This window comes from Pieris brassicae, chromosome 2, assembly GCF_905147105.1.
Source record: "Pieris brassicae chromosome 2, ilPieBrab1.1, whole genome shotgun sequence".
NCBI classification, from domain to species: Eukaryota; Metazoa; Arthropoda; class Insecta; order Lepidoptera; family Pieridae; genus Pieris; species Pieris brassicae.
The window spans coordinates 20,713,106-20,739,039 of NC_059666.1; the positions used below are offsets into that span (position 1 = coordinate 20,713,106).

Genomic DNA, 25,934 nt, shown 5'->3' on the forward strand with positions numbered 1-25,934 from the left:
ACTTCCCAAACAATAAAATAAACATGTTTGGCCCAGATTTCGGATTCGGATATGAACAAATTGAAACTCAAGAATACATTATATATTAGTTCATATACTTTCAACATAGACGTCATAACATTATATTAATTATCTCGTATTGTAATTTCATATCAAAGGAGTCTAATTATAACTAATTATGAGCCTTTGAATTAAGGTATCATATATGCTACATTCAAATTACATATCAATTTTGTTTGATATTAATATGTTTTAATTCATCTTGAACTATTTTTTTAGTTTCTTATATGAATATTAAGTAATCTAAGACATAAAAAAGAAGAGTTAATTTTGTTAAAATCTTAGAAAAAAGTTTATATATTGTGAAACATGTTTATTCGAGTTAAATAATATCTACGTTTTTTAGGTGGAATAAAGTTTATTTTTAGTTTTTAAGTTCTTGTCCTAAATTGGATTCAGGGGTAATCGTAATAATTTATTGCAAGAATATGGCACAAAAATGTTGCGGTCGTACAATCGTTATATATCGTTATAAGTTCGCAGATTCTGCCACACATAATGTCGTGTAATTTTGTCTTTAAATGAATTTTACATTATAAGGCACTGTACGTATGTCATTAATAGTGCAAGTCCAGATGTTAGCATTACTGACTGCGTAGCATATGTAACCTACTTAAACAAACATTACTAAAGAATAATACAAGGTAGCGGGTACCAACATCTACACTATGTAAAAAAATTAAGTACGAAACATAACAGCAAACACGTATAGATAACATCTATACTGGTATGCTCCTTTCAACACCACTAATCAACTAAATAACCACTCTGGTCTTTGAATTCCAAATAATTAAATGATCCATAAACATATCTAAATTTCCTGTAACAGACAATCGTTTAGATTTAGGAAAATAATAATATTAAATATGTTTTTATTGATGTGAAATGATGATGATCTATGATCTAAAATGCGTTCACTACAAAGCCTTTGGTCAGATAAACTGTGACTCCACAGATTTTGTGACTGGGCTAAATTACGATACGATTTAAAGGTGACGTATAGTTTTCTATATTTCTCACCATGCCTCATGTGAAACATGGTGTAATGGTTGCAGCTCCTTACAAACATTGTGTAAAACTAAATTGCGATAAAAAAGAGTGGCAGATATGTTATTGCCAGTTCTTCTCTTCCGTTCTAGGCCCTTGATTTGAGAACTGGCAGTAAATGTAAAATGTACATTATGTTACCAAAATGATTTTGAATTGAATTTCTCTTTTCGGCGCCTTTGATTTGAGAACAGGCATAATGTCATTTTAGAAGTAGATTTTTAAAGTGAAGTGTACAAACATTACACAGCACTCACGAAAACAACATTAGAAGTTATAATAGAGGAACTAAGCGAATTAGCGTATACTGCTAAACAGTTTATTTTATATTGCTCTTGTAAGAGAAACGAGCCGCCGGAAGCTAACACATCCAAAGAACAAATTCATTGAGTTGTCAGAAACAAAGCCGTTGTATTAGGTACGGATCAGTTAATCCACTCATGTTTACTAAAACTAATGCTATGTTAATATTCCATCCACGTAGGCAACGTGTACAAACTAACTGCGTATAGAAAACTATAGTATATGTGTATACTTCGACTCTTCATGACAAATATTCATGGCTTCTTATTAAATCAACTTGAATTGTCAACTACAATACTACCTATAGAAATTGTCTAAATGGGTATGTACTACGGTTTGCTACAGGTTGGATTGATGCAGTCTATTTTGAGGCTAAAGACAAATCGTACTATGAAAATGGTATCGAAAATTGTGTGACCGCTATAGTCGTATCGCTCTCGAAGGCTATATTGAATAATAAAATCAAATTCTATCGAAACAAATATTTTTTCTACGTTATCCTTTGAATTTTTCAGGCCAAAACCTTAACTCGTTCTATTTTACGATGTATTGTTATTAACTATCGTACAATGTTTGGGGACATACTACTTTGATAAGACATACTAGGTCTTCAATGTTTGCTAATGTTATTTTTATTTTGAGGTAGGTAATGATATTCTACTATCGTAAGAATATATTCTTCTATTATAAGAATGTATCATTTACAATTGTCAAGTCTGTCTTTATAACGTTTAATACATTGGATACTGCGGGATCAACAGAGTGGAGGAGCACCTGCTGCAAAGCCAGCAATTTGCGGAAGGTACAGGATCACCCAGAAACCCGTCTGGTTTACCTTAGTTTTGATTTCAAAACAAAATTATTCGATATAATAATCTAGTCTGATAAGTTCTTTAGTTAATATTATGTGATGTAATGTGACGATTTCCCATTGTCGGTTCAGGCGATAAAAGTATATTCTGAAAGCCTCATTTCTCTTGAGTTTTCCATCAAGAAGCAACAATTTTCAAGTGATATCGAGCGTATTAAAGTTTCAAAATTTTCCCGCAGATTTATGACTGAAATAAGACGCAGGAAGAAAACTTTCTAACAAGTTAAAATGTCTAACTCCTGAATCCATTTAAAAAGTTTTACCCACACGTAGAGGCGTATTTATTTGATTTCATTTAGTTTTATGTTCTTATTACTTAGAATTGCATTGGCGTGAAATAGTATTAAACTATTTTAAAAAATAGTAAAATTATAATAAAGAAAATAATGTTATTATTTAAATTATTCTAAAAATTTGACTGTAAACGCGAATCTAAGTACGATATCAATGCACATTTGAAACACAATATATTATGTTTAAAAACGTTTAAAGTTATTGAGAATGTTTTTATTACAGATAAAATTTGTTAGTTTATTAATTATTCATCTCAACTGCATATAACATTAGAAAATCTACAAAAAGCTTCATAAGTTTCGTAAATATAATACAAATTAACATTTTATCTTAACAATATAATCTTTAAATACGGCCTTTAAATTAAAAATAATAAAGGTTTGCGCAATCATTTTTAAAGTAGATAGTAATTGGTTTTTGTTTAATCTGCAGAACTTTTAATAACGTTTGAAATAATATTTTTATAAAGACTTAAAATAGAGCAAGTTCAGTCTACAAGATTAAGTAAATAATTAGCTGTCTGAACAAAATTTACTTTTTGATTTTAAACTTAACATTTTACATAGAATTTTATATTTTTTTATATAATTTAAGACTAAGGAATGTGTTAGAAAAGTGTTTTATATTACATTATATTATTGATATTTCAGTGAGTGAAGAATTTACATTTATACTATTACGAAATGTTCACTGACCACTTTCTTGCGCCAAAAGACGATCATTGGTAAACATTGATTCAATACTCATAGCTGAAATGTGAACAGATATTTCTTATAAACCACACATTGGTACTGATTTTTTTATAATGCAACAAGCAATAGAGGATTGACAAAATTATGGTCATAAGTTTAGGATTCATGGACATGAATTGTCAAGACCAACATTTCTTCACCGAATATAGTGATGCAATACCTAAATATCAACCATTAACCTATACATATCTTGATCTTGACAGTTGATTGGCGTTGCGTGAAGGTCTGGACGTTGCGTAGAAATGTTGGGTCACTCTATATCTTCTACCGGTTAATACGAAGAGTGATCAGATGAGTTGTATGGATGAATGCATCTGGGTGTCAACATCGGACGTCCAGGTAGAATACACATATTCCAACCGTAACACTTCGACATATGTTCCACAATTGAGTTCTTCAAGGCAGATTTATCCGTGCAACACTATGTGCAACCAGCTGCCTACTGAAGTATTAATAAACCACATCGATTAAGGGAATTCCCTTCAATAAAAGAGCGTACAAATTCTTCGAAGACCTGCAACCGAGCTCTATGGTTTTTAAGTGTCCATGGGAGGCGTGCGGTAGTATTTAACATCAGCTCCTGCCCGTGCCCAGAATTATATAAAAAAAAACATCTCTGCCTCTTTTAACTATTAATTTCACGTAAGTTTTACATATTAATCAAATTAGTAACCATAAAAGAGTAATGGCTATCTCAAAGTTCACGTCCGATTGCCAGGCCATTTCCCGCGAATGGAAATACCGCCGTTTGTATTCAAGAGGAGATCGTTCGACCCTATTTGTAGCCTAGATGTAGAATACATGGGGTGACAATACTTAAGTTATAAAAGCACAATAAAACGACTCAATATCGTGTCGGGTTTGGACCGTCCAAGTCCAAAAGACTCAAGTCTCTGACTCATCAAGCTGGAAACAGCTGCTGTTGGTAATAATATGTTTTGCCACCTAAAGGACTCGAGGTACTGTACACCGTAAGTTCAAGTATGTAGATTCTGTGTTCGGGCGTGTAATTGTTAAACCTGACTTTTGACAGTTTTATTTGACCCCAAAATGATTTTGTTCTTTATTTAATGTTATATTATTACTGTAAAAAATCACTCAACTGATTGTGAGTCTGATCGTTAAGCGATTAGTTAAATATTGAGAAGACTGTCTTAGGTTCCAGTTGTCAGGGACTTGTCTTACAAATAATCAATGTTACAGATACATGAATGAGCCCGAGAACTATAATAATAAATATCGACTCGGGATTCTCTATAAAATCAAAATCCTCTTAATACTGAAGTATGGACACCCAAACCGTTCAGTTTCTTTATCGCACATCCTGTGATTCTTTCATAATATATTCAGCTGATGCGTCTAAGGAGGTACGGCAAACCTCCCGAAACTCATTTACTGCCTCCGTGGACAAGAACGGTTTTATTGTGATTTAATATACTTTCCTAGTTAACGTGACTAGAGGTTAATGTTTTTTATGGATATTGTCCTTTTTAGTAGAATATAAAGCAACACAGATGTAAAAACAGTTATCTGCCACCGTACTTGTTGTAATCAAGGCGAAAGGAATTAATCTTGTTATCATCACAGTTGTTGGCCTAGTGGCTTCAGCGTGCGACCCTTATCCCTGAGGTCGTAGGTTTGATCCCCGGCTGTGCACCAATGGACTTTCTTTCTATGTGCCCTTTTAACATTCGCTCGAACGGTGAAAGAAAACGTCGTGAAGAAACCGGCTTGCCTTAGACCCAAAAAGTGGACGGCGTTGACTGATGATCACCTACTATTGCCAGCGCTATTGTTTTTTTTTATGATAACAGTTGATAGGTAGGTTCAATGTATCTATGTAAGCATTAAATTAAATACAAAGGAATGAAAACCATTACTGTTTTATAGAAAATCAAATTTTAACTTGACAGTCTCAGACCAGTACCGTTCGTTACGCGTAAGTAATAACCAAACGTAGACTATTACGTCTTGTTATAAATGGTTTGTTATGGTCCGCCCACGTGGCGTTCCATTTAAAAAACGGTGTCAATTGGTGATCGGAATAACGCTTGTTGCCAAGATGTTTTTATGTCTAGATTTTAAAATAAACATTAAATCTCTTATAAAGTGTTTTAAATTAAAGTAAACACATTTGAAGGGTTTTACTTTCACTCTCATAATTTCAGATATGCTTTTTTATAATCGCTTCCGGAAAAGTCTTCCGTGCACTGTATTTATAGTGGCGTACCCAGCCTTAGCTAGGACTATTATTATCGAATACATTTCAGTTAGATACAATAAAAAAATGTGTGCGTGTACTATTGTACACAAGTAAGAAGTGAAACTTTTTTATGACCTTATTTTTCGAAAGATGATCTACTATATACAACTTTACAGAAATTGGTTAAATAAAGTTAAATTAGATAAAGTTTAACAAAAATACTTTTATTATCATAGACATGAATACAAATAATACATTTATTTCATTTTACCTTATTACTACTAAGATTATTACAGAATTTTATTAATTGTAATATAATTATTACTATCATTATTTTTGTCATTAATGGCTTCGAATCTTTTCAAATCAACCGTGGTAGGGACAAGAAAATGATGGCGCGTAACCGAAAAATGTGACGGTAAATTTTTTTCCAACGCTGATAAAGAAGTTTCACTCCAAAAATTTGGTAAAAAAAACCATGAGGAAATCATTACAGTATTTTGTTTTTGAAGAACTGCATGAAAAACTTTTGAAGGTATATCTATAGGTGTCTACTTTTAAGGAAATGTATGATAGTTATTCTTTACATGGGATAAAGTATGTAGATCAGTGTCTACGCACGCAGAATGACGTACAATTACAATATTGTAACTAGGTCAGTGTTTGCGATCAGTCTGCGCTATTTTTATTTTCGATTATTTTGAAGGTTAGATGATAGAAACATTAGCCTCATTATGTATGAGTTAAATAAAAGCTGTGAAATCATCTATGATATGCGACACTAAAATTCGTTAAATGAAGATTTTAGGTGTAGGATAGAAATCAAACAAAAAAGCAGCTTATTGATATTGGTAATAAATGGCATTAATTCATAGCGAAGCAAGCAACATACACGCGAGCTTTATGGCATATTACGTACATGAGAAACAAACACCGCAGAAGAAAGTACAATGGCGTATTTACTAATTTTAAGGTATATGCTGTGATGAGATTTTTAATTGTTGGGCACAAAATTATCCATCCAGTTCGCAGCCTGCCACCAGTAGTAGGACTAACATGTATAAGTTGGCGAAGAGGGAAGATGGAAATGCAATTTTGCTCTTTTCGCTCTTTTCACTCATACAAAGTATGAGCTGATAGCGCAGAGGTCGATGTATCTGTAATACATCAGAACATGTCATGCAGCCATGCCGTCATGCAGAAATCTTTTTGATTTATATAAAGTAGCAAAAATATACGGTTCCCAATTTTGACGCCCTAAAAATCTGCCGCAATAGGCTCCAACCTACTCAGCCTGCTACTAAATCTGCCAATGGGCTTCTTAAATTTTCAAATAAATGTTCAGTACAAAATGACCATTAGCTCAAATATACCAAACCGTGTCATTTAAAATTATTGAGTTTAAACATTAATTTAAAGAGGGTAATTTAATGCCTTTCATTAAAACATTTCCGAAGTTTGAAACAGAAGACTGACAAATAATTAATTTGAGCCCTAAAATTGGAGACAAAAATAAATGAAACGAACGAATTTACGAATAATTTGATCTCATCAATTATATGTTTTACTTTGAAAACATAAATGATTTATAATTTGAATTAATACAACATTATTGAGTTTTTAAAATAGGGAGTATTTGTTTTATACAGTCTCGTAATTAACTGGAAATGAGTGAGTTTTCTTAATACAAATTTGGTAAGTGAAAATGCGTTACGTTAAGCGTCACTTGCGCAAACTATAGCCACAACTATTTTTTCGTATAGTATACTTTAAAGAGGGATCCTGAACATATAATATTATTGCGTTGTTAATTATTCAACAACGAATAATTACTAATTACTTTCATGCTTGGTTCAGTTGTAAGTGACGAATCACAACTTGACTTAAAATAAATCTACCATGTGGCAGATTTTCATCTATCCGCTCAAATCAACCAATTTTTTTCTTCTATAAAACATAAAACTGGTAGCGCTTTTACTATATTATAACACTGTTCTTCAACTGGTCTAAGACGTAAGGTTATTCCTTGAGGAAATCCTGTATAACTCATATATAATGTTTATAAAATATGTCAACTCTTACGCTAAGTACGACAGTTACTTCCTGTCAAAGATGTTTACGTACGGTGCTGGTGCACTATGAACAGTGTTGCCAAAACACCTCAATATAAATGGAGCACTTTGTTTTTAAACTTTCCACGTATTAATGGCGTATCGTAAACACTGCCTCCGAGCGATGTCGAACTATTCGAAATTGGAAAAAGTTTTTGACATGTAAATATTGACTGTAAAATGTTACGTATAGGGATTGTAGATATTCATATGAATCAGGAATTATCTACTTTATACTATGATTTTTTTGCTTGTTTCTTCATACCACGGGAATTGTTTACAAACATTTTAAGGAACGCGTATTTAGTTCCACATCAGCAATAGTTTATATTTTTTGAAAAAAGGCCTTTCTTATCAGTTGTTATCATGCGATCGCGAAGGAAATTTAACACATTTAATTACAATTTACACAATTCTTTCCATTTATGGCAATGCATTTATTCTACCTGTACGAGCCAAGGCTGTACATTTTGCTCACTCAGGCTTTCTTAGTTTATAAGCGGGATCATCCCCATGTACGTGCCAAGGTTCATACATTCTTGCTCATTTACAAGCATGATGATTTCCTATGTTTGTACGTGCCATGGCTGTACATTTCGATCACTTATAAGCGTGACGATTTCCCAAATCGTCGGAGTTACGTCCCGAGAGTATAGCCCGACGCAGGCACTCTCTTCTACATTCGTTCATAGCGAACTAAATCATGGGAGTTACACCCCGAGAGCATAGCCAGACGTAGGCACTCTCTTTAACTGTTAAATTGTATTCATTCGGTATATAGCAATTAGCACGTCATTATTTCGCTCATATTCTATTGTAACACGCAAGTGGTAAATATAGAGTAAATCAATAAATCTCTATTATTTGAAGCATCCCGTTGACCCAGGAATCGTACACTACCTTTAAGTGACAATGCTTCCAAAGATCTCAGAATCGTATAATACGACACACACATTTATTTCACTAACCATCGCCCTGAAAAATATACCTAGCTCCAGCTATAAAACAAACATTTGAAAAACCTATGTCACGCTTTAAATTTTAAAAACGTTTAATACTAGGTGATTTTATTTCAATTCCGCGTCGTGGACCCTCTAATCTAATTTTCCACTGATAAGTTGAGACGCTCAGGCCCCACAGGGAATAAACGACAAATTTACGTTATTGGCTTTGTTCGGAAGACTCGAACGTGACGCTGGAGACACATTTAGTACGGATTAACGTGCGTTTACATTAACTTCGACGTTCCGTCTCAAGTGTGTTTTTGGATTATATCTTTCGTTTTTGTATTGAACGATACTTAGTCAGGTGAGTTTTTCTTGAAAAACATAGTTTTATTTTCCCGTTTTGAATTATGAGCAATTGTGTTTTATTTTTTGGGCCTTGTTAAACAACACAAAACAGGTACGATTTTATCGATATCAATTGCCTTCTACCATAATTTATTTCACTCTGGACTTGAGACTTTTTTAATAAGTTACATTTAGACTGTATTTAATTAAGGATTCTGTTACGTACAGTATGTACGTGCTACACAATACAATATTATAATAATAATTAAAATAACAATTGGCTTATTTATCTTCATATTTATTTGTTTAGTTAAGTAAACTTTAATAAAAGTTACTTACAGTGAGAGGCTACGGCATTCTGTGAAATCTGAAACAAAAATCATCGTATAATAAAATAAGTTTAACAAATTTTATTTTTTAAAACACAATTCAAAACTTACAAAACAAATTATTATATTTAAAAAACCTGTACCTGTACTAGCGTACACACGTAAGAAGTGAAACTTCTTTATGACTTTAATTTTTCGAAAAATTCGATACATTCTATAAAAATATAATATTTAATGTTTAAAGAACTTTATTTTGTCATTAAAAAAAATGTATTTTATTTACATGAGAAACATTATGTATATATGAGCGAGATACACGTCTCAATTTCTGTCTGATAGATTCACTCTGACATGTATTTTTAATGCCCTTTTTGAATTTGTTACACGCGCTAATATTGCGAATTTTAGATGGTAACTGATTAAACAGTTACACACCCTCATACGCGGCTTCGGAGATTGCGTGTAGTTGTGTGTTTGATGTTTTTTAAATGATAAGCTACTAAACAGCGAGTTCTTCCAATTTTTTAAACTAAGGTACAGCTGCTATAAACATAATAGAGTTGTTTAATCGTCATAATTTTGTTTTTTTAGGGAAATTTTAACAATAACAGTTTGCACTGTGCAATGAATATGACTATTATTGTTAAAGTCGCCAAAAATCTTGTCAAAAATATACAAAATCCGTCCGGGTGATGTTGCAGTTATATAATATACGTCTAATAATGATTATAATAAACATGTTTTTTCGTTGTACTATTAAAATGCAGTGTAATTTTTCATTATCACAGTAGCTGCCGCAGAGCCGTGTCGACTCGTTGGAAAATTTCATTTATCAACCGGCCGATTGCGATTGCTAGTCATTTTGCGCTCCAATTGAAAATGTCAATACAGCTGTAATTTCAATACGTTATGTATATATTATGTAATATTGAGATGCTGTAATAAATTACTTCCCTTGCTGCATCTTCTAATTGACTGGCTTCGTTGAAGTTTATACATACTTGTGTATGAACATTCAGAACTTAATCGGTTTAAATTAGTGATAGATTACTGAGACATCCTTTAATTTAGAATAGTTAGTTAAGTAAACAAATTCCTCGCTCAACAAAGACGTATCGCAATATAGCGAGGAAATGCTGGAAAAAGGTACAAACACAGGGACTAAATTTTCTAATGTGTTTTAATTTTCTATTTATCAATTTTGAAGTTCTACTTCTTTTGGCGGAAAAATGATGAGAGTACATATTTACGATGCGCACACACGGAGACAAAATCCAATTCGTCTAAAAAAAATCCATTTCATTCATTATGTAGAAATAATTTCATTGTGATATTTAAATAAACTTTATTTAAGTAGATAATGCGTTATAATTAAACTTTCAATGTATTTAATTTTTTTCTATTTTTAGTGTAGTTTTTTTACAAACGTGGAATGAAATTTTAAAAAAGATTTTTAAATTGTTACGTCAAAGTATAACATCTAACGCGTGTACATAAGTAAACACACGTTTTTTTATTTTATTTTTATTACTATGTTGGGTGAGAATAAAGTAAGATTGATATGAAGATAGGAAACACCATTCAAAAGTACTTTTAAAGATTTCAGAGGGATTTGAAAACAAGCGTTCATCGTGTTGTTATATCGAATTAAAGAAAATAATATTGTAAATAAAAAGTATTATGTTAATAGTTTGGGGAAAATGTTAGATTGTGTAGAAGATATAGGATTTCCTTTATTTAAAATCCCCGGGATTTAAACCTAAAACAAGATTTGCAATCGCACCTACTAACCAAAACCGTGGACCGACATAGTTATTGAGCGACAAAAACATGAAAGGAAATGTATGGAAAACACATCTGAGCGCATCCTCATATAAGCTCCTATCGAACAGGTGTATGGCCTGCTATGAAAAACAGGTCAAGTATGTAACGTGGCACTTAAGAATTCCGTTACAGGCTTATCGCAGGCTGAGATACGCTCGGAAACTGCCCTCTTTCTTGTCTGATCGTTTGAAAAGGCTACGCGAAACTGCTTTTTTTATATATATATATTGCTGTTCAAAGGAAAAACTAATTAAAAATTATTAAATACATTTAACTAAGTAATACCTAGTTCGGATGTGTTATTTAATGGTATATGAGGGTATATACATACGTGTACTCATGATGCAGGATATATAGCGCTATGGATATTTTATTTTATTTATTAACACTTCGTTGCATTACAATATAAAAATTGAACATAATTAAATGAAAAGGAACTGGCGGCCTTATCGCTTTCCAGCAATTTCTTCCAGGCAATGACTGTGAAAAAAAATAGTAATGTTTAAACAGAAGCAATTTAAAGGAAGATAGAGATGGAGCTAAAGGAATAGGGACCGGAAGTGAATTCCATAGCCTAACTGCAGATACCTTAATTTTGATAGGATGGATTTGCTAAGGAGGAGTTGAGATGGGATTTCAAGTACATAGTTTTCGGATAAAGATTTCAAGGATATACTTAATGCTTGGCGATTAAAGAGAGTGGCGGAGAGTTTATTGCCTGTTCTACTCTTCCGCTCTAGATTTAAGAACTGACAATAAATGTAAAATTAGAACCATTTTATATATATTTCTTTTTTGACGTTCGTAAGTGTTTATTCACCTATATGAATAAATAATTCTGAATTTTGAATTATTGAAAAGTCCTTTTTAGCATATGGCGCGGTAGCGTATTTATTATAATTATTGAAATTTGTTAAGATATAATAATTGTTTTACTAATAACCTCAATATAATGACGATAATTAGAACCACACAAAACTAAGAGGACTTACAGGTGAAAGCCAGCTTTACAAGTTATTGAAGTAAATGAAAGTTTACTTATAAAATAACCTAAGTTGTAACCGACGATGTATAATAATAGGAATTTTAAGAGTTTTAATATCTTTCCTGTCTGGTTTACCCTTAAGCAGTATAATAAAGCTTTGTAATTGGGCAGCGACTTTACTAATGGAGCGAGAAGACGGATGATAAAGCTGATAAGAACTAACTACTAGGAGAATGGCAAGAAAATATGCTTTGAGATAAAAATTTGGAGACAGATTCAGACTTTATTTTAATTGTAAAGCTTATTTCTATTTATATTGGGGTTAATAGTACATGTACTTCTTTTTCTAAAAGCTTATTAAACAGAAGTAAAAATTATTTAAGCCTTCTTAAATTATGATAACATTGTATTATGCAAAAAGAAATGTCTTAATGAAATTAAAACTAAAAAAATCACACTCTTTGAGTAAGCAATCGGTGAACATTTCATTTATATTCCATATTAAAAATTAAATAAGTTTAAAGATCAATCTTCAAAGCAGACTTGTCACGCAATTAATCAATGTAACCCAGTTCTGCCTACGTCAAAGGTCCTGCTAGAACAGATGGTAATTTGCTGTTCAACCCTATACATTATTCATCCTTCACGCTCGCCAGTGACATTTCTATATCAGATTATTTGCTCCGGGACTTTGATCAACGAACATTTTGCGACAATTGTTTGGCAAATTTAATTTGTCATTTTTGTACTAAATACAAGCTTATTAATCATAAAATACCTTAGTTTAACTGACCCTTTTAAAAAACTCTTTTGTCTCTTTCTGTCAAATTGTGAGGCTGTATGATTAAAGTCTGGTTAAAGCGGTGCAATAAAATTTATTTTATGAATAAGGATGAAGGTCTCTCGCCGACCACGTTTTAAAAGCTCAAACGATGTACCAAATTTGTATTAAATATATTAAAGTAGGTAGGATACGGTAGTGTATGCTCAAATGGAACAAGACACGGAATACCTTGTAAAAAAGGTTTGCGTTTTCAATGGTCTGATATGGTCAAAGTAAACAGGTGTATGCCGAGTTCTCAATGCAAGCAACGTGACGAAGGAATCTGCCTCCTTCACACCCAATAAATTACCAAATATCTCAGATATATAAGGTATATTTGTGTATAAAGATAATCAGAATCAGGCCTGTTCATGACGGAGCTATGTATTGTTATACTGAAGAACATACAATTCTAATTTTCTATTATTTTTTTTATTATTTACAAGCAATTATTACGGCAACACAATGCAACGCTCGAGGTTCTATTTATAGGATTTTTTTGTAGAAAGTATAAAAATTCTTTTTTTCAGCCATTATAATAGTATGGAAATGAGGCACCGCGAATCTGTCTTTTGTTCTAATCGAGTTCAAAACGATAGGGATCCGCTTGCCTCGTATGGGAGCGATAAATCCAAAGACTTTTGTCGAGTTTAAATTGCGTGGCTTCTGAATGAGGGTATTCATTAATTTCAACAATGGGCAGTTTGAGTGCATGGTGAGAATCTATGCGTTCAGATCGTTAATGCTTTGTTGTACAATTACCTAAATAAAAGCAAGTGTAACATAATTAATGTTAAACTTAAAATACTTTTAAATAAGAAATCACAATGCGAACAGTTAATTTTAAATATATTTGTAGAGATATAAACAAATATACAATCTGTACAGATTATAGAAAGCTACTAGTAATGGTGTGTTGAGTAATATAAAAAATTACGTTAAAAGGCTTTTAAATTAAATTAATGTCGCAATGAATTCATTGAAAATATTGACAATCGACTCGGAACAAAACAATTAATGTTGTTACTCATCTGAGTGTCCAATTACAAGGATAATGGCAACGGACGAACTTGTTTCACTAAATTACAGAATTATGTGGAATGTTCATGACCTCGCCAATAGTATAAATATTGGACGGGATGTCATTTGACTATCACCGTTTTATAAGGAATCGGTAAGTACGTTATGTTAAAAGCTGCGAATGCAGCAGAGTTTAGAGCAGTTTTTAGAGTTTTAAGAGTGGTATAAAAGTGTGTTATACGACGGAAAATAAATACTAGACGTTATGTACCTTAAGAATACCTAAGAATATAAAATTAGCCACATATGTTGCGATAGTAAATCACATTAACTTTCATCAATCACTTTGTAAGAACTGAGTTTGATAAACGCAATGTCTGGCCACTATCTTTAAAATAAATTTAAAAGGTTCGTTTCCCTAACATCTACTAAAAGGACTGGCTGATGAACACATCTTACGGAGGGTTGGTGATGATACGAAGAGCATACCTATATACACACGCAAACGCAAACAAATGCGTTTATTTAAATTTGACAATACGAAAATTAACGCATTGTTACGTTACTTTTTTATATTTTTTTTATTTCGTTATTTGACAAAATAATATAATATAAACAATATGTTACATTATAAAACCGCTGTGGTTTGTATTAATCTAACCATATCAGTCTTGTTTAGGAGCGCAATGGATATAAAATTAGATTTTTAATTTACTGTTTATTTTGTTTAGCGTTAGGCTGTCTAATATTTGACTGGGTAGACCATTTATTAGCCGCGGTATCAATTATCTCAACGTGCTCTCGCCATATACGTTGTTTGCTCTCGATGTACAGAACCGAAGTTGCGTTTCCGCATCTGTACGTCATGCTCCTCTCGTTTTTTATGTCATCTCAATTTTTCTGTTAGTTTTAAAGTTTGTAGTTTAAAAAATTCCTCTTCCTTAATTTTTATATGAGTTATTACAACACATTGTCTAGAGAAATGTGTTTGAGGATTTGCATTTGGACGATAACCTTATACATAAATGTAAGGTTGAGATACGTTGGATAAGTTCTACCGTACCTTAAATTAGATAGACCTTCGTTTTCTTAATTACTATTACTAGAAAATAACTGATGACGCAAAAAATTGAACTCTTAGCTTCGCGTTTCTGTATCGGTTTTCTTGACCAGGCAGAAGGTATTAGGCAAGTAGATTACCAGCCTTTATGCTTGACATTTAATTGAGTTTTGGGTCTCAGACAAGCTATACCAGCGTGATACCTTATGATGATTTCAGAAGTATATATAATTTAATAATTTTACGAATTAAACATTATATGTATTTAATCGATGAAACATCATCTAATACCCATACAACTGCAATGGAAATGCAACACCAGTGCGAAAATGTTAGAATAAAATTGTAGGTGTTTTTCCGGATAGCTCATTTATATTAGAACCCGGGAATACTAATAATATCCATCATAATTCAGGTTTATTAATATTTGATTTTAAAGTGTTCTATGTGTGGTTAATTAATTTTCTAATTAAAAAAGGAAATGAATTGATAAATATAACTTATGTGAAACGGCTCACAGTAAAATTAAGGTAGGTAAATGTTTTCTGATGTTCATCACTTCCGCTAAAATAACTTTCACAGGAAATTACGTAATATTTCTACAGAGCAATCAAAAAAGCTTGTTACCATAAATTTTTCAACTACGACGCCAATAGTGCTTATTTTTTAATTCATGTGATCGAATGTCCACTCAAAACTTAATTATATATTTTAGTATTTTAATTTGGACGCTACATGTATGAAAGTCTAATGTAGGCACATTTCTTAGCAAGCCAGTTCGCTAATTATTTTCTTCTACAGAATCCTTCTTTTTCTCTCTCTTTTAAAAATGAAAAATACACTATGAAACAATTTAATTATATCGCAACAAAATCATAATTAATTTTCATACAGTAAAGTTCACATACAATAGAGTGTAACTTTACATGAATTACAGTCTAGCCTATACAATAATTGTGGATAGTAAATAATATTATGTTAACTTAATTTTCTATAATACTTGTGAATAGCTAAAACTAAGGTAATGTTCATTAACAGACTTAATGTTCTACAATATTTTGACACTATGTTAAGTGTCCGAGATACCGCACTTGCACTTATATTAACTCAAAAGGTTTAGTTCGCTTTAGGCGTCTTATTCCTGTTGTGTCAAGAAGTTGGATTGCCTCAGTATTCACATGGCTATGTAGCCTGTTTAAGTGAGTTAAGGCAAACCGTCGTATAGCTAAAAGTCAATCATAATCAAAAAATCATAATCATGCTTTGTTTTACGTTCCCCACATTCAAAAAAACTATGTAAAAACTCAGTTTTGTCATGGCTGTAGAGTTCCAATATAAATAAATGTAATATATATTAATAAGTTTATACGGTACGGTACTTCAAACTCTTTACTAACGCAAAGAGCCATACTGAAGTGATTTTCAACCATTTCCAAACAAATTTGGAATTTTGTTATATTTATTCCAAGTACTCATAACTTCACAGCCGGATTACCGCGAATTCCACGTATGGTTAAACTTTTAATAATGAAATAACAATGTCATGCACATACGATACAAAATACCGACGAATGGCATATTATTGTTGGTTTATATATGCAAAGGATTTTATGCTGTAAGTACTGACTTTAAGGTTTAAAATAGCATGTCAGAAATTGGGATAAATTTCCGGCTCTTGATTATGCGTCGCTGTCAACAGCTCCCCGTTTTCATTTCTCCGTTCTGTTAGCTGTTATTTTACGAATTCAGCATTTTAACTCACATAATAAAAGACATCTAAGTTCAACTTAATAGCGGAACTAAATTGGTATACAAATTCTTCTGATTTTTAGATAAAGTTTTTATAAAAATCTGTTCAATTGCAGAAAGTACTCACAGGCCGCAAGTATTACGTAAGCACTATAGAGCGAATCTTTGATTTTCTTATTTTACATCAATATTAATTGTTTTCTTTTTACACATATTACCCACACATTTTCTATGGTTGAACACGGAATTCATTTTCGAGGATTCCTACAAAAAATTAATACGTTTATGTACTATTATTTTTGAGAGATTTGCTTACTATTGCTGACAGGTGGGGTGGTAAATTGCAATGAATATAATACGTAATACTTGAACAGCATCTCAGATGTCTCTTTTCATTGCAGCGTAAACATATTTTTGGAAACAGAGACAAAAGAGAAATGAATAAAGATTAATGAAGAAAAACACTTTTTGAACGGATTAAAGCTATGTATTATTATTAAAACTTATAATTATTTATATAATTCTAAATTTTTAATTTTTTACCGACGTTTCGCGTGCTTTTCAGCGTGCGTGGTCACGGTGACTGAAGACAAAAGGTGTTAAATGTCAAAAGTGTCATAGGTGCAGAGAAAGTTGTTTTATCTGTATTTATTGCCCCGAAGTTGATATCGACTTTGATCGATGATCGATTGATATATAAATAATTATAAGTTTTAATAATAATACATAGCTTTAATCCGTTCAAAAAGTGTTTTTCTTAATGTCTAAAAGCTATTTTAACAAAATACAATACTAAAGATTAATGGTAATACTGAACATATAACATTCAAACGTTCAATTGTTTTACACCAGTCGTAATTTAAGGGTGATTAAGTATAAATATCTGTTTTGAGGTCTTAAATAAAATCACAGCTATTGTTTGTGATATATATATAGTTTGAATTCCAAATATTTTATATTTATAATATCAAATATTGACTTTGAAATGAAGGTAAATTTTAGGTAACAATTTCAGTAATAGTGGCAACAGTGCTCCGGATTATGCTGTGTTATTTAAGCCATTTAAAAAAAGGTGGGTTGAAGATATAAAAGCGGTAACAGGAGAAAGAAAGCCATGGACAGTCAGTTGGAAAAAGTTGGAGTAGGCCTTTACTCGCGAAGGGGTTCCGATCGACAGTACTGAATTTAGCTAAGATATAGGATATATAGGAACAAGATAAATAAAATAATTTATAAAATCTAAGCTGTATATTATCTTTTTTGTCATGATTGGAAATTGAACAGGCTTTATTATAATTATTAAAGCCACGGTAACTGTGACAGTAGTGGTCGTAGGATATGATTCTGAAAGAAACAGGCAAATTCTTTATTTTTTTGTAATACATTTAAACATTTTGTATTTTATAGTGAATCACATTTGAAAAGCACAATTTATTTAATGTTTATGCTCAAAATTGTATACCACAAATATTACCAACGTACATAAAGGATACAAATATTGAAATAATAACATCCAGAGCTATTCGATTATGGAATGCTCTGCCTGTAGCCGTGCCGTGCACAGACTAAATTTATATTTAAGAAATAATTGAGAAAGTTATACCAATAATCCTTTGATATTTTTACCTATTATACGTTTCTTTTTAGAACGGGCAGAAGGCTTAACTGATGTTAAGCTTGCTGGACACTCAATGCTAGAGGGCTCTAGGTATTGGTACGCTCTTTTCTTGACGGACCCTAAGTCGAATTGGTACGGAAATACTTCAGTGGGCAGCTGATTCCAAAGTGGTGATGCTCGGTAAAAACTGCCTTAATAAGTTGTATTTTAGTATTGCCTTTTGTTAAAATAGCTCTTATGCATTGAGAAAAACACTTTTTGAACGAATTAAAGCTATGTATTATTTTTAAAACTTATTGTTACTTAACTTATAGTTAGTATATAGTTAGTTAAACTTATAGTTAGTACTTTTCTGTAAAGCACGCGAAACGTCGGAAAAAAATTAAAATTTAGAATTATGTAAATAACTATAAGTTTTAAAAATAATACATAGCTTTAATCCGTTCAAAAAGTGTTTTTCTTAAGTTGTATTTTTATAATTAGTAGTTTAGTGTAGTTTTATGTTCGGCATTGTATGTTTTTCAATGTTTCTATTATTTATGTTTGAGTTGTCTGAATGAAACTTTTTTTTTATCTTATTTATCACCTGTTTTATGTTATTCTAATGTAAATAAAGTATTATTATTAGTAAAATAAGAGTAAATAATGTATTTAAATAAAATTACTACAGAAAGTCTCCGTAGTTGTAATAAACATTGAAGACTTGACTTGACACCGAAAGGCTATTTGTTATATTTAGTTTGCAGGGTCACAAGTGCAGTAAAAATACACTTCATATGAATTTTGCTCGTGAATTTTGAGTCCTTTACGCTGTGTTGAACAAACTAGTTCCTACATAGTTTACAAGAACGCTTTTTTAGTGAACAATTTCAAATAATAGTGTATTTTGTAACAAACTTTGGCTTGTTCATAGTTTAAAGCGCTTTTAAAATAAGTTTTCTCTTGTTATATGAATTAAGTTACTTTATACCTTAATGAATTAAGTTACCTTCACATAATAGTTACCTCATATATTAGGTCCTTACGTATGAAATTGGCGTTTTGTATGGGAGGAACAAAAAGTCGAATATTTTTAAATATAATATATTTAATTAATCAAAGTATGAACCATTGTTTTCTATGCACTTTTGCCATCTCATAGGTTTTTTTTTATGTAATAGCAGGCAAACGGGCAAGAGGCTCACCTGATGTGAAGCGATACCGCCGCCCATGGACACTCACATTGCCAGAAGGCTCGCAAGTACGTTGCCGGCCTTTCAAGAATTGGTACGCTCTTTTCTTGAAGGACCCTAAGTCGAATTGGTTCGGAAATACTTCAGTGGGCAGCTGGTTCCACATAGTGGTGGTGCGCGGCAAAAACTGCCTTAGAAAACGCTCAGTTGTGGAACGACGGACGTCGAGGTGATACGGATGGTATTTTGTATTTTGCCTTGACGTACGATAATGAAACTCAGCTGCGGGTATTAGATAGTAGTAGTAGTAGTTCATTGATCCCTTTACTAAAAAAAAAGTCGGACGGGAATCAATAAAATCTGTGAAGGCGATTTGGACTGCCCCATCAGAGTTAAATTTTTCCCTTGCAAGAAGTTGTCCAAATTTCAAAAAAAAAATGGTAATCTGTTGGAGCAAGGTCCGGGGAGTACGGAGGATGTCTTAGACATTCCAATTGAAGCTCTTCTAATTTGGTAGCCGTCTGTTGTGCAGTGTGTGGTCTAGCGTTGACCTAATATTAAATCCGTATTGAATGGGTGTTTTAAATCCAAATTTTTGGTGTTTAATGCTTACGTTTATAGCAGACTTTCCCCACGTTGTTGTAAAAGCCCCACTGGGGTAAAACTTATTGTAAAGGGGGAAATCGAAATCAGCCGTATATAACACAACGTGTAGATATGAGACTGAACCTAACCAAATTGGAACCTAATCTCTGTGCAACAAGCATCAAGGACTAAGTGATAAATTAATATAGAAAAATATTTATTTAAATTATATGGAATTTGAATTTAAGTGTTTTATTATATGTTTTGAAAATATACTTACTGTGTTTCGTTAATAGTTTACAAGTAAGTGCTTCCTAAAACATATCATTTAAGTTTCTAAACAATTATTTTTTTTTTAAATTCTAACATACATAAAGAAAATATTCTGAAATACTGCCTTACAGTATATGAATCCAAGGTTCGATTCTATTCGAAATTTTATTCTACATACCAAGTACTTCCTTTACAAGTTGTATTTAACGACTAAAAGGTTAATTTTTCCGGCAAATCTTAATTTTATTGCAAACATAATGTTTAACACAGATAAAGAGCTAAAATCCTAATAATTTCAAGAATCACTTAGCCAGGTGTTGAACGTGTATAGATCCCTGCAATTTGTTTTTCAACGTGAAGCTGTTACCACCGAGTTAAAAGCCGGTGGCGAGTGGAAATTAACGAAAATACCTCGAAATTATGAACAGAAAATGGGCCGAACGGCGCGCTTCATAATTCGGGCCAACTTTTGACATTACGTTATAACTAACACTATCTGATGAAAGTTTTATGAAATTTTACTTCAATTGGATGGATTAAAATTTAATTTATTAATTATTACGTTAGGTAGGTCATCGTTGCTAATTTAAATTTCAAATGCTAATCAAATTTATGCTCATTTGTCTAACTTCTTGAATCGGTATATAATTGGTCTCAATTCAATTCTTCATTCAAAAATAAATAGTCCTCATTAATTTTCTACTCTTACAAATTTATCTAATTTAACAATAAAAGAAGAAAAATATTTTCAATATTCGAAATAAAACCGATACACTGTCGAAATTGTGATCTTACCATTATAATCCACAATAACCACAAAAGCACAACACATCACAACACTACCACTGAAATTCATGCGAACTGCGCGCGCGCCGCCGCATACTGACTCACGCGCACCCTTCGTGTCTATTTTTCACCGAAATAAGAACAAAAGAATGGGGCACGCGGCTCCCTCTCTCCATCTATAAATATGCACAAGTCGTTCACTCAGGAAAACAGAATTCCTATGTTTCTAGTTAAGATAAGCTATTTATATCATCCCTTAATAGTCACTAGTTCCTATTCTCATTAGGGTGATGCACGTTTCCGATTTCTCTATAAGATACAACTTATTTCGATGCGGCGACTCTTTGTCGGTATGGTTGATGTCTAATACAAATGAAAGAAAATACTGGTACTCATACAAAATATTGAAATATACGTAATAATTTGTAATAAGTGTTCGTTACGTACATAATACTGTTATTATTTTCGTTAGTGACAAACATAAATTATTATTGGGAACAGTATTGGCCTAGTTCATGCGACTCTCAACCATGGAGTCGTAGATTCGATGCGTGACTATACATCAATGGACTTACAAAAAAGGAAAAAAATGTGAGGAAACCTTAGACGGCCTTAGACGGTGACACACGCCGGTCGAATTTTTGTGTGTCAGGCAGGCACAGACGCTTGATCGCCTACTTGCTTGTTAGAAATGATCTCGGAACAGAGACAGAAATCTAAGGCCTACACCTGATTGGTTGTAGCGTCACTGGTATAAATTATAATTTATTTACAATCGCTAAATTCCTTCGGATACTAAAAAGTATTGACATACATCATTTCTTATTTGTGTATTAATAGGAAAAGGAATTTATGAAACGACAATTAATTTATTATTATACGAAATTATGAAGATTCTAATATACCAATTTTTAATAACGTATAGTATATAGATAGTGGCGATTTATTTACAATCGCTAAATTCCTTCGGATACTAAAAAGTATTGACATACATCATTTCTTATTTGTATATTGGGTCTTGTATTAATAGGAAAATGAATTTATGAAACGACAATTAATTTATTATTATACGAAATTATGAAGATTCTAATATACCAATTTTTAATAACGTATAGTATATAGACAGTGGCGTTTGAGTAACCAATAAGTCCATTCTCAACCAACTAAACATAATCACAAGCCAGTCGACTATCATTAACAACCATGTGCTTAGCTTCTTTGGCTATATGGCCAAGAGAGTACTGAATAACCAGTCATAACCAGTTGGTAATGGTAGGAGAAGAGAAGATTATTTATGGATCTCAAGATTCCTAATGCTATGTCATGCTGAGGATAGAGTGTTGTATAGGCAGCCTTCAGTAATAAATACAACGAACATGATAGTAATGTTTAATTGTTAATTAAGCAATTTTAAGCGACTAAACACGGCGGTGTGATGTTTTTTGTGATATTTGAGACAATGTTAGTCACAAAAAACCCTTTTCCTATATATATTTTCACTTCATCACCAAATCATTTGAGCCTAGCCTAGCTCATCTAGTTTACTAATATAAATCATATTTTATGAGTACGAACTATTTATTTGAATAAAAGTTTGTGTGACCGCATGTGGATCTCAAAATTTGAAATTTCATATAATGTTCCACCCAACTGCTGTCCACAATATACGAAGCTGTTTCAGACCATAAAAGTTTTTTAATATCGGCCTTTGTTCCATTTTTGAATCGGTTTTATAAGTATTTAAAAAATCAATAAATAATTACAACATACTTTTCGAAAAATTGCGTTTGAAGGGAAAGAATTTTGTGAAAAGTCGTAGGCACAAAATTTTAGGCACAAAGTGAAAATTCAAACTTTTTAACTTTATTTTGCAGTGGTTCTACAAGAGAGCCTAAATATATCACTTTTAGTAAGGTTATTGTTATTATTACCACACATTTTCGTAGAATTGACATCTAGGACAATTATAAATAGTATTGCCACTGAACACTAGTTAGCTGAAAAATAAAAAAGTCCTACCTGAAACTAGTTGTTGAACAAAATACAGCGTTATGAGCTCTACTATCAAAAACTTAGAATATTTCCAATACAGTTAATGTAACATGACCCATATTATGAATGAATGTTCATTTCAATTTTCAGCTGATTACGGGGCAGCATTTATTCTAATAGGCAAAAAGTATGACGCTAATCTCGATCTTATTTTATGTTCTGTAAAGGCTACATTAGACTGTAGTAATATTCGACAATATGACGCCATTGTCCGTACAAACGTGAGGCGGTTTCAGAATGGCGTCATAAAAACTCAACGGACGTCGTAAATTTTTTTAACGTGAACTCTGTTTGAGTTGTCAGTCAAATTGGGGTAATTAAAAAAGTTTCAGTATGTACACAGGACCGGTGCTTTTGATTAAAGCCTTAATTGAGTGGTAAGTACTTCATACATATCGCCCAAAAAGCTCATACAAAATTGTGTTTAGTTATCAAAATACAGTTACTGATGTTGTAATAACTTGTATGTAACACCTAATACTTACTTTTGTAAAGGAATGAACTGTTAGGAATCCGGCAAAAATAACGATTTCTTTATTTATTTACAGAAAAAAATGGCAAACAATAAGTATATACTGCTTTAAAGTACTAACAAATTATTATCCATACTTAATATTATTAATTAAATAATTGCTTCTTTAAGCCCTACACAACTCATTATAAACTTATTAAGAATATAAGAATATGAATACCAGATTGGGTATTGCGACATTCCAGGCATTGTCAGCTGATGTGTCTAGACTTCAAGCTATTTAAGATGTGTTATTTTGGTCCTTACGCCAGCTCATCACTCAAGCTTTCAAACTGGCTTCCGTATTCTTTCCTGAGTACAATGTTCAAAGTCCCGTTACCTCCCAAATCTGGGGACAGACGTTTCTGCGTCTCTTTTCTTAATATAATCTAATCTATATATCTATAAAGTAAGACAACTAAGCGATGTGGTAAAAATTGCACACATTGACAATAACATATTTATTATTCATGCTAGCGTAAATACGCTAGCATGAATTTGTCAAAATTTGTAATAAAAAAACCTACACTTGTGTGTAGGTCATCTAAGGAGATACGACCTCCAAGAATTATAATAAAGGACCTACTGCTTCTTCAGAGTCCAGCAACGCCACCACTAACATAGGTCTCCATTTACTAAGGTAGCAGCCTTATCTCAAGAATAAAGAAACGTAGCAGACCTATTAATTTGACAAAATGAAATGGACACGAAACATTTAATAAATAAGATCTTTAAAAAACATAGTAAGGCTTTTAATCCATTCAAATATCAATAGCTGTATACAAAATCGTATTTTAACGAAATTGAGCGCAGCTATTGGAAAGGGAATTTCACTGACTAATCTATTCTGATATTTGTCTAAAAATCCCCATATATCATGACCACATGTGCTTAGTAACTAAACCTAATACAACTAATGCTCCTTACTTCGGACAATCAAAACAGCTTGCGCGGCCGTAGAACGGTTCATAAATAAGAGTCTTTCCTCCAACTTTGATTTTGTTCCCTTTGGAGTCTTGCGCCGTGGTGTTCTAGTACCCAGGCGGTAATTAAAGATGTAAGTTGCCGGGTAGGACAGGTGACCCCAGAGGCGATGTCCTCGCTCCGAATAAGTATCGGAACACAGCAAGGAAATGCTGTCAGGGTTAAAGGTTCACTGATAAAGGGACCATTTTTTTTTCAAGTTTTTTAATTTTCTATATATTATTAGAACTCTGGTTAATACAATATTATTGAATTTTTATAACCAATGTATTTTAATCATGTTTTTGAAAAAAAAAATTTTTTTGACTGTAAAACAAAATATGTGATACAAACGATTTCATAACTAGCATTTCGATTGTAATTTTTTTCGTTTGTAAATACTGATGTTTCATTTGTACTAATACAGTGCGCACATCGCGCTTCCCCTTATATGTCTGTATAATTCGTACTATGAACTAGAATACAAAAAATTACAGAATAAAAGGGACAATATTCTGACAGTTGAAATTCCCTTAAGGATTTAAGTCTGTCTGAAAAAAGCTGAGTTTCAAAGCGCATTCTTCGACAGGCTAGTTTTAGAACGCGGATATTGAGGGAGTGACATTTTTTACTGACACCAATGATATAAAGTACTTGATGCGCCGAGCATATTTAAATATTATATAATATATCGCTATACTTATTATTATACAGTAAAGGGCGTTATTATTATTTAATTCATTCACTTTTAATAATAATAATGCGCTTTTTATGTCCATATCCATGTTCTTACTATTTAATTATAGCTAAATGGTAGTACATAGGTCTGCTGCGAAAGCCTCCTCTAACCCTTTGCAAATGTCTTTGTCTTTGCCGTCCTCATCCGTATTTATAATATGCCAAATAACAGTGCTACACCGCAAGACTAATACAGATACCGGCTAACTTCTTGAGCATTAAACAAGCGAGTGGGGGATAGTTTTCGCATCGTACACAGTGCGGGACTTTGCGTCAACTGATTTACCAATCACGCGATCGACACAAAATAAATAGGGTATGGGCAAGTGAGTGCCTTTCTTGAAGGGCTTAAGACGCGACTTTCACGGCTGAATGTAGTTTTTAATCAAATTCATTTAATTGCAACGTTTTTGCATATATTAAATATTTGTAACGTGATTTAAATCCCGTTTTAGGAGTCTAAAAGAGCCTGGGACGAACTCGAATCTAACCGAGGTTAGCCGCCTTATACAA

At 32.3% G+C, this 25,934-nt stretch overlaps 1 protein-coding gene across 2 annotated transcripts in view; it reads right to left on the reverse strand.

The window, feature by feature from the left end:
* LOC123720867 (protein TANC2) overlaps positions 1-21,214 on the reverse strand; it is a 198,659-nt gene extending 177,445 nt beyond the window's left edge. Inside the window, exons 1-2 of one of the 2 annotated variants that reach the window (XM_045677683.1) lie at positions 21,167-21,214; positions 9,273-9,300 (exon numbers count right to left, since the gene is read on the reverse strand). The gene's annotated coding sequence lies outside the window, so the exon portion shown is untranslated. The remainder of the gene's footprint in view (positions 1-9,272; positions 9,301-21,166) is intronic. The other variant, XM_045677684.1, reaches the window with a different exon arrangement.
* Positions 21,215-25,934: the final 4,720 nt, after the last annotated feature.